Source organism: Chelonia mydas, chromosome 7 (genome assembly GCF_015237465.2).
Source record: "Chelonia mydas isolate rCheMyd1 chromosome 7, rCheMyd1.pri.v2, whole genome shotgun sequence".
NCBI lineage: Eukaryota > Metazoa > Chordata > Testudines > Cheloniidae > Chelonia > Chelonia mydas.
In genome coordinates this window covers 97550830-97564792 of record NC_057853.1, presented here as the reverse complement: position 1 = coordinate 97564792, position 13963 = coordinate 97550830, and positions in this window count along the sequence as shown.

The window sequence follows — 13963 nt, the reverse complement described above, 5'->3', positions numbered from 1 at the left end:
CAGCACAATTCTTTTCTCAGCCATTTAAAGAAATCATAATCTAACGCATACCTAGCTAGATTACTTACTAAAAGTTCTAAGACTCCATTCCTGATCTATCCCAGGCAAAAGCAGCATACCGACAGACACAGACCCTTTGTTTCTCTCCCTCCTCCCAGCTTTTGAAAGTATCTTGTCTCCTCATTGGTCATTTTGGTCAGGTGCCAGCGAGGTTACCTTTAGCTTCTTAACCTTTACAGGTGAGAGGATTTCTCCTCTGGCCAGGAGGGATTTTAAAGGGGTTTACCCTTCCCTTTATATTTATGACATGGCCTAAGGTATTTGGCAAATTCATGTAAAATCTGTCATTCAGGTCACAATTTTAGTTTGGTTCAAACTGCATTTTTCAGTGAATACATTATTCATTCAAACAATTTTGCCCAACTCTAGTCAACATGTACAGACTTTCATCTCTTCAATATGCCCCAGTACTTCCTGTACTTAGCTGGAATGCTCCATAAGGGTTGCAAAATTTTTCTTCCTTCCCCTTTATCGTAGGATAGTATAATAATAAGTGCATGTAAAAGTCTGTAATGAAAAGCACACTGGGGTACTGGAAGCAAGGTTATGGCAAAGTGTTTTAAAATCTGTAGTCTTTGAAGTGGGCAAACAATTGTGCTGTGCAACCTCCAAAATTATAATTTTAATTGTATATCTTCTCTCACCCTTTGGGGATATTCTCAGTGACCTGCCAAAAACAATGAACATTTTTGTTCTGTAAAAAGTAATAATTGTTAGATTGCTTCCTTTCTGCTGTTCACTGGGAAACTGCATTCTGTATAACTGTCCTCTTGCATAGTCAAAACTTTGTCATTTGGGGCCTGAGCCAAAGATCACTGAAGTCTATGGAAAACTTTAGACCAAGCCTGTAGTGAATGCTGTTTGGGCTTCAGTTTTCATGATTGCTCCCTTCCAAATGTGCGCCATCTTTTCACTGGTGAAACAGACATGTCCATTGTCCTTCCAGCAGTGAATCTGAATCCATTCATATGACTTGATTAATAAATAAGTAAATATACAAGTGGTGAAATCAAGTGAACAGCTCTGGAAGTTCATCTCTTTATAGAGTCAGGCGATATTTTGAAAAAGTAAGTCCTTTTACACAAGAAGCAATCACCTGATTTTTCAATATATCAGCAATGGCATCTTTTAGAAACATAGCATGTATTCCAGAAAGTAATTTCTCTCTTTCAAAACTGATATCTATAGTAGGCTTGTTGAGTTTCACATCAAAAGGAAACCTAGGGAGCCGAGGATAAGATGTAAAAGAACACAGCTGAGCAGGAAAAAATCATCAAGCTTTTTATTTAATTTATTTATTTTAAGAGTGTGACTGTAAAAAGAAGTCAGTTCATTAACATTTAATTCCAGGACTGAATGTATTCTGCATTTCATCCCCCGCTTCACAAGATGCTAAGATGTTTTCAGATACCATGATGTATCTCAGATAAACAAGTCAGATAGTTTTTTCTTTTACTGTCACTAAAGTTGATTTTAGCTCTCTTGTATCTTTCTAGAAATGATCTTTAATAACCAACATGCTGCCAAACTACAATTCTTGTTTGTTTAGCAAGAATGACCTTATTTCTCAAACAGTCACCTGGGATATTCTGAACTCTAGATACCATTTCTTTAAAGTTGGAGGAGAAACTTTCTTCTAAAATCTTCTGATTTTAAAATTTGACCTATATGCATGGATTAAATAAGTGATATTGGTGAAACAAGTTCATAACTGAAAGATAGTGAGTCTGCAAACTATTGAGTACCCTAGTGGTTGAGAGTATTCAGCATCTTACAGGACTGGTCTCAGCATATCTGTCTCAATAATGTGTAGTGGCAGTGAGTTCCACAGATTAATCATGTATTTAAAATTATTTTTCCCCACGTAAGTGGATATATTTCCTATTCAATCAAGGACATCTGAATAATGTATTCAATTTTATTACTTCCAAATTTCTTAACTGTATTGTTTCATCATTTTCAGTAAAAAAAAATTTTACTTTTGAAATCAAGGTAATTTCACTCTGCACTGTGTTTTTATTTCAGCACATTAAAAAAAGCACCCCATGTTTTTACATGGAGAATATTTTGATATATGAATTTTCAGATCTAGTTAAAGTTCATTTTCTGTGATCTGTGGTACCCTCCTGGGGCATAAATTCATTGTTCTAAAGTCCAGAAAATGGCAGTACAACTGTCAGGGGTATGTTATTCATTAAAAACAAACAAAAAATTACTGCTCACAGCTACATGCCAACATCTGACCATATATTTCATTATAAACTTCAAAAATAAGGTTGAGAAAGGGGAAACATTTTTAATTTACTACTTTACCATAAAGTAATAATTTTAAAATATATTTTTAGTATTAATTAGTATTAAGTTAAAATAGCTCTTAGCAAGGTGCAATACACATCAATTGGTCAGGTTCATAGTCTAGTGAGGCAGAATTGCTCATACTAATACTCCTAATGAAGTAAAGTATTGCCACAAAAACTATCTATTTGCATGTCCTCTGCATTTAGTGCCATTGCATACATTTGAGAAATGGATAAAGAGCCATACATTGATAAGGACCTTATTTGTTCCTGAGTTATTCAGATGGGCCTGATCCAAACCCCAAGAAAGTCAATGGAAAGACTCCCAAGGGCCTTTGGGTGAGGGCCATTGGCTCAATCCTACAACTGCTGGAAGTGAAGGTGCTCAGAATCTACAGGAGTTGCTCAGCACTGGAGCGCTGCAAAATAGCCAGTTTTTCAATTTGGTAACCAAAACAAAAGCAAAAATAGATACATTCTGGATCAATCCAGAAACAAAAACAAAACATTTTTAAAAAGAAAAGGAGGACTTGTGGCACCTTAGAGACTAACCAATTTATTTGAGCATGAGCTTTCGTGAGCTACAGCTCACTTCATCGGATGCATGCTGTGGAAATCGCACAAGACATTTTATACACAGACACCATGAAACAATGCCTCCTCCCACCCCACTCTCCTGCTGGTAATAGCTTATCTAAAGTGATCATCAAGTTGGGCCATTTCCAGCACAAATCCAGGTTTTCTCACCCTCCGCCCTCCCACAAACAAACTCACTCTCTTGCAGTCTTCACAGTGGTCACTTTGGATGGGCTATTACCAGCAAGAGAGTGAGTTTGTTTGTGGGAGGGCGGAGGGTGAGAAAACCTGGATTTGTGCTGGAAATGGCCCAACTTGATGATCACTTTAGATAAGCTATTACCAGCAGGAGAGTGGGGTGGGAGGAGGCATTGTTTCATGGTGTCTGTGTATAAAATGTCTTGTGCGATTTCCACAGCATGCATCCGATGAAGTGAGCTGTAGCTCACGAAAGCTCATGCTCAAATAAATTGGTTAGTCTCTAAGGTGCCACAAGTCCTCCTTTTCTTTTTGCGAATACAGACTAACACGGCTGTTACTCCGAAAAACATTTTTAATTTCTCAGGAATACCAAAAGGCTACAAAAAAAAATCATGTCATATATATGTGCATGCCCCCTCCCAATGGGGATTTAAATCTGAAATGCTCCTGACTTTACATAGTAGAAGATATTTTACCTCCTTGTGGTATAGCAGCGGTTGAATGTTGCTCCTCCACATGGGATGGGTGGGTCCACATACAAGGGATAGAGGTGTTGGAAGCTGGTGGGTGGTCATGCTACAGGCAGCAGCGTTACTATCATAATATATAATGATATTTCCATACCAGAATCACAGGCCTCTGATCATTTTCATATTTAGAGTTTCTGAAGGCTTGAAAACTGTTAGGCTCATTTCTAATTTCAGTGCAGCAGGGGACCTGCTATTTCCTCTGTTAGTACAAATGGAATGAATAGCAAAATATTCTTCCTGCCCACATTTTTATGTATATTATCATGCTAAAAGGGAAGTAAATATATTACAGTTATTAAGGTTTATTTTAAGCAGTTTTTTTAAAGCCTAGCAAAACAATATCAGAAAGTTTGTTTTATGAAGAATAGAAATATGAATTGAACGTGTTCCTGCAAAGTTTGTACTGAATTCTCTTGAATAAAAAGGAAAAAGGCAAACTGTCACTTGTTGCTAAGTAACCAACAGAAGCTCATTTCTCTTCAAGGGAAAGCAATTAGGCCTTTTAACCTATTTTAATGGGAAAAAAATCCATACAATTTAGACTTGCTTGCTGGCTTTTGAGTCTGCAAAGTGCTTGTTTCCAGAGGCACCCATAAAGTTAATTTCAAGTGCATTGTAGAAAAGCAAATGTTTCCTGGTCCTTCCTCTTCTCATGCTAATTGCCTAGGGAGCAGGTATCCCAAGGTTACTGCCAAACTCACATTCTCCTTCAGGGCCTGTTAAGGCCCAAACCTGCTCCCATTGAAAACAATAGCAAAATTGCCATTCCTTTCAGCAGAGCAGGATCAACAACTTAATTCTCTGGGACAAGTGTGAAAGAAAGGACTACTCCCATGTGTAACTGTTTGCAAGAGCAGGATTTGGCCTATATAAAGTGAAGTACTGCACTTTTTGATGGTAAACAGAATAACAGTATTAGGATGATTTGGATAAATAATAAAAAATGACTAACACCACAGAGGTGATCGATATTTCTGAATAACTAATTCAGACAGACAACTCTGGAAATTCTTTTACAATTAATTTGGCAGTGCTTTAAAATCAGTTCCACGATAGCATATCAGCTAAAAACAAACACCACATTAGTAATCCAAGAATGACTTCAAAACACATTCAGAATATATATGCAGAGGAGATTTGGGGAGTGTGCGTGCGCAAGGGTCCAGAGTGGTGGTGATGTGACGTTACACCCCATATTCTTCACAAAAATATGGTTATGGTATGCATATGGCATAACTAAAATATACTTTTTGCATGATGGCTCATTTAAGGTATCATAGGAAAGGTTATAATTTACTGAATATGATTATCCAATTTGTATGCATTTTTGTATCTAAAGTTAGGAATATTGGCTATGTAACAATTACAACTGTGCGTGTATTTGGGAGACACCCACCAGACAACCGGCCATCACAGCCTTGATGGGCCATTAGGAAGAAACAATAAAACTGTGAAGATACTAATCTCTCTGCTTCCTGAGAGGTGTTCTGGGACTTAGCTGTGACACGACCAGGTCAGTTGGTAAGATCACCTATACAAAATACCATCTTAGACACTGCTCGTACTTTTCTTCTGTAGGGGAATGGGGACCAAACAAAGGTTTCCCACCTTAGGAAAATTATTTTTAAGGCTGGGGAGCAGGTTAATCTGGACTCTCCTCCATTGCCTACCCAAGAAGAAAGACTGCTGAAAGTACCTGAGGGGAAAAGTAGGGGTGAGTCCAGACTGAGACAGGGGTCCAGTTTGTAAGAAGAGATAACTGGAACTCTAAGCAACAGAAAGTCTGCATCCTCCCTAATTCAACATTTAGGGTGAGAAATTACATTTTGTAACCTGTTTCTTTAGTGAATCAAGCTTAATTTGCATGTTTTGTTTTATTTGCTTAATAATCAGCTTTGTTCTGTTTGCTATCCCTTATAATTACTTAAAATTGGTCTTTTGTAGTTTTTACACATATTTCTTGTTAATAATATAACCCAGTTTGTGCAATCCATGGGGGGAGGCAAATTTTATGAGCTTGCGCTGTGTGGATTTTTCTATACAGTGCAAGACAATATACCTTTGGGTCTGTACTCCAAGGGAGGTGGGCACCTGAGTGCAAGTCCCTTAAGCTGAGTCTTCTCAGAGCTGATCTCAGTGTCTGTGTCTGCACTGGGTGTGGCCCTGCCTCTGTGTGTGCTAGAGGAGGCTTAAGAACCTGGCTCAGCAAGACAGGGTAAAGGGGCCCAGGCTGGTGGAACAGGCGGACTCAGTGGCATCCCAGTACATCAGGTGGCACCTTAAAGAGGGGCAATCTGTCGCAGGTGAATGGTGAAGTATTTTGTAAGTTGCCTGGCTGGGTTAAACATATAACTTTATTAGGGTTGCCAACTTTCTACTCGCACAAAACTGAACACCTCTGCCCCATCCCCCTCCCCTGCCCTGAGGCCATGACCTTGCTCCACCCCTTTTCTGAGACCCCGCCCCCCGCTCTCTCGATCTCCCCCCTGTCCGTTGCTCACTCTCTCCCACCCTCACTCACTTTCACTGGGCTGGGGTGTGGGAAGGAGGTGAGGGCCCTGGCTGGGGTGTGGGCTCTAAGGTGGGGCTAGAAATTATTTCAGGGTGTGGGAGAGGGCTCCAGGCTGGGGCAGGGGATTGGGGTGCGGGACAGGGATGAGGGCTTCAGCTGAGGATGCAGGCTCTGGGGTGGGGCTGGGGATGAGGGTTTTGGAGTGAAGGAGGGGGCTCCAAGCTGGGGCAGGGTATTGGGAGGGGTCTGGGCTCTGGGAGGAAGTTTAGGTGCAAGAGGAGTCTCAGGGCTGAGATGCAGGAGAGGGTGAGGGCTTCAGGAGGGAGTTTGGGTGCAGGAGGAGGCTCAGGACCAGGCCAGGGGGTCGGGGTGAGGTCCTGGAAGTGCTCCCAGGAAGCGGCCACCAGGTCCCTGAAGCCCCTAGGTGCATGGGCGGGCAGGGAGGCTCTGCAAGCTTCCCTTGCTCCCACAGGCACTACCCCCGCAGCTCCCATTGGTTGCAGTTCATGGCCAAAGGGATCTGTGGAGCCAGCACTCGGGGCAGGGGCAGCGCACTACGCCTCCCTGGCCGCCCCTGTGCCTATGGGCTGCAAGGACCTGGCGGCCACTTCCAGGAACTGTGCAGAGCTAGGGCAGGAGGGAGCCTGTCTTAGCCCTGGGCCCCCACTGCACTGCCAACAGGACTTTTAACGGCCCGCTCAGCAGTGTCGACTGGAGCTGCTAGGGTCCCTTTTCCCCCGGGCGTTCCAGTCAAAAAAACAGATGTCTGACAACCCTAAACTTTATATGTAGCACCTGTAATGAGAAGGTGATGATGGACTATGGCTAGATTAACTTCCAGAGGAAATGCTAACAATTGATTCCCTCTCAACTTCACAAGGCAACTGAAAACCTCTTCTGTTACTAGTTCATACTCTGATTTGTTGTCTCAGCTACTACTGAAAGGTTTTGATTTTTGTTTGTATTGTTTTCTTTAGTTTGAATATTCCTATTCTGTTGTATTTGAAATACACCTCTGTGAAATAATTACTTTATTTTTGCTTCACCAAAGGAACAATGTTGGCCCTATCAAAATGGAGGTGATTGGCAGGAACAGCCCTGAAACTTTGAGGAGAGGAGCCAAGGCAAAAATCTCATTGTTCCTTGCTCTCTTGCAAGCAAATTGTCTACACCACTAGAGCCACTCAGATTTTGGAGGGTGGATGGAGCCTGGGGATAGTTGATCTACATGACATTGTCCCCTGGAGATAACCGAAGGATTCCAACCAGGTCCATGGTGTTTCTCACACATGGACAGGGAGCCAGTGACACCTATCCTTTCAGGGTAAGAGTCTGGAAGCAGCATAAAAAATTATCTTGGTTCAGAAAATGAATCTTTTAGGATCACTGCACTTAGTCCTTTCCCCTCCATCTACAGAGAAATCTCCATGTGCTCGACAGTATGATGGCTTCCTTTTTCATGGGGTTTTTCTGCAAATCAGGCTCCTTGTGCCCCCAACTTTAGTTTGTTCTACTACTAAATATGGCAAGAATATTCTTATTTTTAATTCCTACTTATGATAGGAGGTCTTCAAAAACACATAGCCACATTTAGGAGCCACCAACAGTCTAAGATGGTGTAATTTACATGGTGAGAAAGGGGTATAAGCAAGAAAAAAAAAACCAAGAAGATATAATAAGTGTAACTTGAAGTAGGCCACCCACTAACATAACTTGCACCTATTTACAGCCTGCTGTTAGTTGCTTTTCCTGATATAGCTCTCTGTCCATGCTACTGGGCATGTACATTATACCAGTTTATAATCCTTGAGATTCAGTGGACCAATTCTGAAGGTGCTATGAGAGTTATACGTCAATACATGGGGGTGAATTTAAAGGAATCCATGTGTCAATTGGTGCAATTTATATGTTGAGGGATTTGGAAGAAAGTTTAGACAGACCTTTGAATTTGGCCTATAGTCTACACCAGGAAACATATAAAAGTAATCTGCAACTGTTTAAAAGCCTTGTAGTAGTTACTTATTGGTTCCCCCAATAGGAGAGTTGGGCTCTCCACTGGAACCTCTGCCAACAACAGTAGATACCAACCTTCCAAAAAAGTGTCTGAGCTGCACAAATCTTCCCATCATGGCTTGCTCATCGGGATTATTTTGTCGTTTCAGCTTCTGAGAGAATAAACTAACTCAGAGTGTAATGAGGCTGAAGGAAAAATAGGAGCTTGGGAAGTCTTATGCACACGTGAAAAAGGGTTGACGACAGAGGTAGGGATCCAGAGTATGAATCAGGATGGTAGTGAACATAGATCTTGAGCTAATAGACCTCCTTTGACAACCTTGTGTCCATAAGTACAATACATTTTCAAATCCAGGTCAGCGATTGTAGAACCACAGAGTCATAAGGGACTGCAATGGTCACCTAGTCTAACCCCCATTTCATGTTTGCTATACAATGTGCAAACTAAGTACAGATGTGGAGTTTGTTCTACTTTTATATTTGATTCTTCATTCTAGTCTTCCTGTCCTAATAAGTCATTTCATAATGTCACAATATAACAAATATCAAATACAATCTTCAACTTTCAACCTGGAGTTATAAAATCTATTGCTCTGCATGACTGGAAAAGTATTTACCACAGATAATGGGTATACACTTTCCTCACACAATATGACTGCTGATCATTAGATTGGTTCTTGACAGGGCCCTGCAGCATTCCACTGATTCATATACTGTTGTTTGGTCTCATGCCAAATAAGCTGAATTCATTATTCATTTGCAGATGTACTGTAGCTATCATGTTCACACTACCATTTTTTCAGACCTGTTTTAAAAAAAATATACCTGATGAAAACTGCTCTTTTGATTTTTAAAACCACTCTTTAAGTTTATGAATTGATTTAAAGCTAATAAAGAAGGGGGGCGGGGGGGAAGGAGGCCAATCCAGATACTTACCCGGGGGGAGGGATGGAAGGGGGGGAGAGAGAATGTAAAAACACATGAACAGGTTTAAAGGCAAAGCTTCAGGGACCAGAGGAGGGGAAAGAATAAAGGAAATCTATTCAAGCTGCAGTCCCTATTGCTAGTCTCATCCGACTCCTCCTTTGGCACTGTCTACTCTCCACGGTGGATTCTATTGCCCATCCCTTCCCCCCCAAGAGCTGCCACCTCCCTTCCTCTTCCCCAAGTTGTCTAGCTGTTATGTTGCTTTCCCTCTCACTCATCCCTTACTCTCATGACTGCTGCTCACCCATTGGTGCAGTTAACTTAGCAGTCTTGTTGGAGACAGGATGAAAAGAGGGCCTTAGCCAATGCAAGAGGGGTGGTGAGGAGCAAGAAAGCAGAGAAGTTTTGAAAAAGCTACACTCCACTGTCCCCTTTCCTGATATCGATATAGGTACAGGGACAGGAACTGAGGGATCTGAGTTCTGTTCTTGGCTCTGCATAGACTTCCTGTATGATCCTAGATAAGTCACAGTCTCTCAAGCCTAGATTGTTTCACCCAGATTCAGACAAACAGATATCTGTCCTCTTTCAAGAAGGTGAGGCAGTCATCTCCACAGCACTTTTCCCCAAACTACCCTACTTTGATCTCCTGTAGGTCATTCCAGGAGTCAAAGCTCCATGCTAATGGAGCAACACACACTTGGGAGGCTGGGGACATAAAGAATTGGAGGCAGAGGAAGGGACACACCATATTTACCCTCTGGTCCCACAGACACTTCTCAGATAAACACAAGGCCAGCTGTATTATCTTGTCCATGAAAGCTCCACTGAATCACCAAGATGTTGGTCAGAGCTTCTGAGTCTCTGTGCGGATGGTTTTGGCCATGTGTGGATCCCTGAGGATCCACCAGGTTACAGCGGCCTGGTGCCACTGCTTATTGTGTGTGAAACAATTCTCACCTGACATAAGTTGTGGAGAAGGCACTCTGAAGGGATCCTCAATTTTTTTCCCCCCAGAACCTCTTACTGGTTTTACCACAGAAGGGAATGTGCTTAAGTTTTCTATCCGTTGGCTGGGGACAATAACACTTCCCTACCTCACAGGATGTTGTGAGAATAATTATTTTAATGCAATTTAGCAGCTGGAAAGAAATACTAGAACCAATACTTCACAGATGACCAGCAAATGCTCCATGGATTATTTGGGGAAGTGGGTAACTAACATTTTTATTGAAAAATTACAGCATGGATTCTCAGTTGCACCCAATAAGCACAACACAAAGTTGAGGAGGCAGATCATGCACTAGAAACTGATTACTCATCAGTCCTGGGACTAGTCCCCAGTTCTGTCTAATACACATTGGTCACTGGTTCATTATTGATAAAGAGGGAAGAGAAATTTTCCTTGAAAGTTTGTATCAAGTGCTGATCCAGCCAAACCTTATATAGTGAGATCTGACAGGATAACATCACGAAGTGTTAGAGTAGTTACAGCTTTTGCAATCCTTTTTCTTGTAGGTACAATTTTAAAAGAATAAATAGTGAAGATCACTCTTTGCTCCTCCCTTTCATGACTTCTCTAGGATTTCCCATTCCCAATAGGCTCAGTCAGCGTGGAACCCTGTTCTTGTGTCCATTTTCTACTGCTGTTCCAATGGGCCACCATTCAACTGTTCCTGTTTCTCCAGTGGCACTCTGGCCGTACCAGTGAGTGCATTTATAGGGTCTGATTCTCCTCTCATTTTGGCTTCAGTGGAGTTACTCATGATGTACAGCAGGATTAAAGAAGATCCCGACCTGAACATTAGGCCTATTTACACTTTTAAAGAAAGACGTAAGTGAATTGCTCAGTCTGAACCAAGTTCTCCAAAGGGTTGAAGTCAATCATCCTTAATTTCCTCATTCTTACTCTCATAGTCAGGTAACATGCCTTCTTCATCTGATTATGAAAAATAGTGCAGATAGAGATGTTTTACACTTTGTACTTAGATTTTTTTTTTCCCCAAAAAAGATCCTCAGAACAAGCTATGTCTTAACTGGGAAAAATGCAAATAATTTAAAGTTAAATAGAGGATTAGATGTTATTTTGAACCAGAAGAGATTTTGACTTAATGGACTATTTTAATGGCAATTTGGGCATTCACTAGAAGAACTGTAGGTCGATATTGGTTTTTCCAGCAACTTCTCCCTGTAATTTTTTTTGTACCATATGTTCATGGCTGTTTATAGGCCATTGCAAACCTGCATTTTAGTGGTATACCTGCCTACAACGTCTGACTAGATATAATTTGACAGTTTAATCAGATGGTCCTGTATATAAAAATACAAAAATTGGCCATATGATCATTTCTCTACACAACTTATGGATAGCTCAAGTGAAGGCTCAAATTCAGGGCTTAATTTGTGCCAGGGCTTGCCAGAGCTGATCCCCAGCACCTCTAGGCTTGCTGCATCAGTTATGAATGTAAAAGAGTTGCTTGAGCCCTCACATCTTTAATTACAAATTAAGCACTGTTTAAATTGAATCACTGATTCATGTTTCATTTCTAAATATAAATCTTATCATTTGGGTCAATTTTTGAGTTAATTTGTAATTAAGTGCACAGTATATTGGCAAGTCAGAAAGATAAATGATCAGAATGTTGGACACATGGGAGCATCTGGATGGAACTAGAACACACTTTAAAAAAAATTGCAACTTCTAATATTCTGGCATCTCTCGGATACATTTCCCCCATCCCACATTAAGCACAAGGACTGCCATGATAATTTACCATTGTGCAGATTAAGTGATACTTTGAGTCATCCCCATCCTTGTGCCTTTGTGGAAGGGTTAATCATAGTTTGGCCATCCATTTACCAGATGAATGATTTACTTCATGCTGTTAATGTCTCTGCAGCCTCACTGAAAAGGTATGATGTAAAAGTTGTCAATTTTTTTCCTACAAAAAGACATTTGGCATGCCAAGACATCTTAAAGGGATATAAAACTCGTATTTAATATATAGTAAACTAATTGGTCCACTGGCACTCAGTACAAACTTTAGATGTGATCCTATAACTCCTTATTCCCATGAGTGGGTTTTATTTATGCAAGGGCTTTTTGTTTATTTGAGTCAAGGTTTGCAGGATTAGTACCTTTGACAGGTCCCTTTTTCAAACATACATTTGAATCCTCTGAAACATTAAAGAGGGAGTGAGAACAAAAATATTAATATAGTTCAGACATTCAGATTAAAATATCAGGTTTGTGCACCTGGCTATACTCAATTCAGAATTAAGCTTGCACTCATTTTGTTTGTAGTAGATTTCATAAGTATACGTCTATGTATATTGTTTGATAGAAAAAGAGACAATGGAAATTCTATGTTCATCACGACAAGAAACAAGATGTATGAGCAAATGTAATGTTTTGTAATTATTAATTCATCAGGAATCTTGAAAGAGGATAGAAGAGATAACAGTTTAATAGATATCTTTATCTAAAGAATGATAAAGTATGGTTCCATAACTTATAGTGCTTGTTTGAGGAAACAGTTATTATGACACTACTCAAAACTGTCAAAGAAATGCTATGTTGTACTCAGAGGCAGGCTGAAAAACAAACAAATCTGTTTTGTCATTTACATTATAGCTAGAGACGTTGTGGAGCATAATACAGCAATATGAAGAATGGTAAAAAAAAATCCATTATTTTTGTAGTTTCTCAACTGTTTAAGATTGCTCCATACAGAACATGGTGTTATTTAGGGGAAGACAAGCTATCCATAGACTAATGAAGCAAATCTGATATTTGAAAGGTTGGTGATAATGCTTCAGAACTTTAAAAACAACATTAATCCACATGAAAGTCAAAGGGAAGAGATGAACATTTGAAAGTTGCAAAAGGATGATTAGACGTTTTGGAACAATATAAAAAGAGCTGGTAAATATGGCTGTCCTCTTTCTATTGAGAACTTCTGATTACTGCATTTTAATTTGTCCTTTCTTAGAAAAAGATCAATGAAAGTGGTGAGTATGTACCAGAAAATAGAATTCAACTGTTAAATTAAAAAGCATCAAGAGATAGGAGGATGGTTGTCTATATTTACTAAAATCTCACACTGATGTATATAAAGAATAACTCTACCTAAGTCACTTGAGTTATAACAATATAAAACCAATGAGATCAGATTCAAGTACTTTATTTTTTGCAGCACAGAAACCAAAGACATTAAAGAATCATTGGATTTAAAAAAAAAAACCACACACGAGAACTTTTGACTTTGGGGGAAGAGAGTTCAAATTGCAAACCAAGATCCAGATCTTGCAGATATCTGTCTCATATCACAAGCCATTGGAACAGCCTGACTCTGAACTCCCCTGAATGGTGGAGGTTTTGAAATCAAGATCCATTTCCACTCTCGTGCCCCCCCCCCCATGCCAAAAAAAACCCAACCAACCCTCACACATTCAACCAGTCATGACTAAGTGATTAAAAAAGGAGTTACAAGTAGAGAATGGACAGATTTATTTGCAAGTATATTCATGAATACTTGTTTGCTGTAATTACCCATCTCTAAATATGACTGACAACACTGTGGACTGAAGTCTTCCTTTTACCCATAAGAGTGTGAGCCACATAGTTGGCATCAGTACCATCCTCCCGTGTCTCTACAAGCATGCCTCCATCTTGTTTTGAAGTATAATTCTACAGTATTGAGCTCTGTTTCCATTCTTGGCCTTTGTGCTGAGGAATCCAAAAAAGCTACCCTTATGATTGCATTCTTGCTTGTTTATAAATAGCCACACCAGTCGATTAGGAACAGGACTGAGGCTGTTACGCATCTCACATGACAAAAAAAACC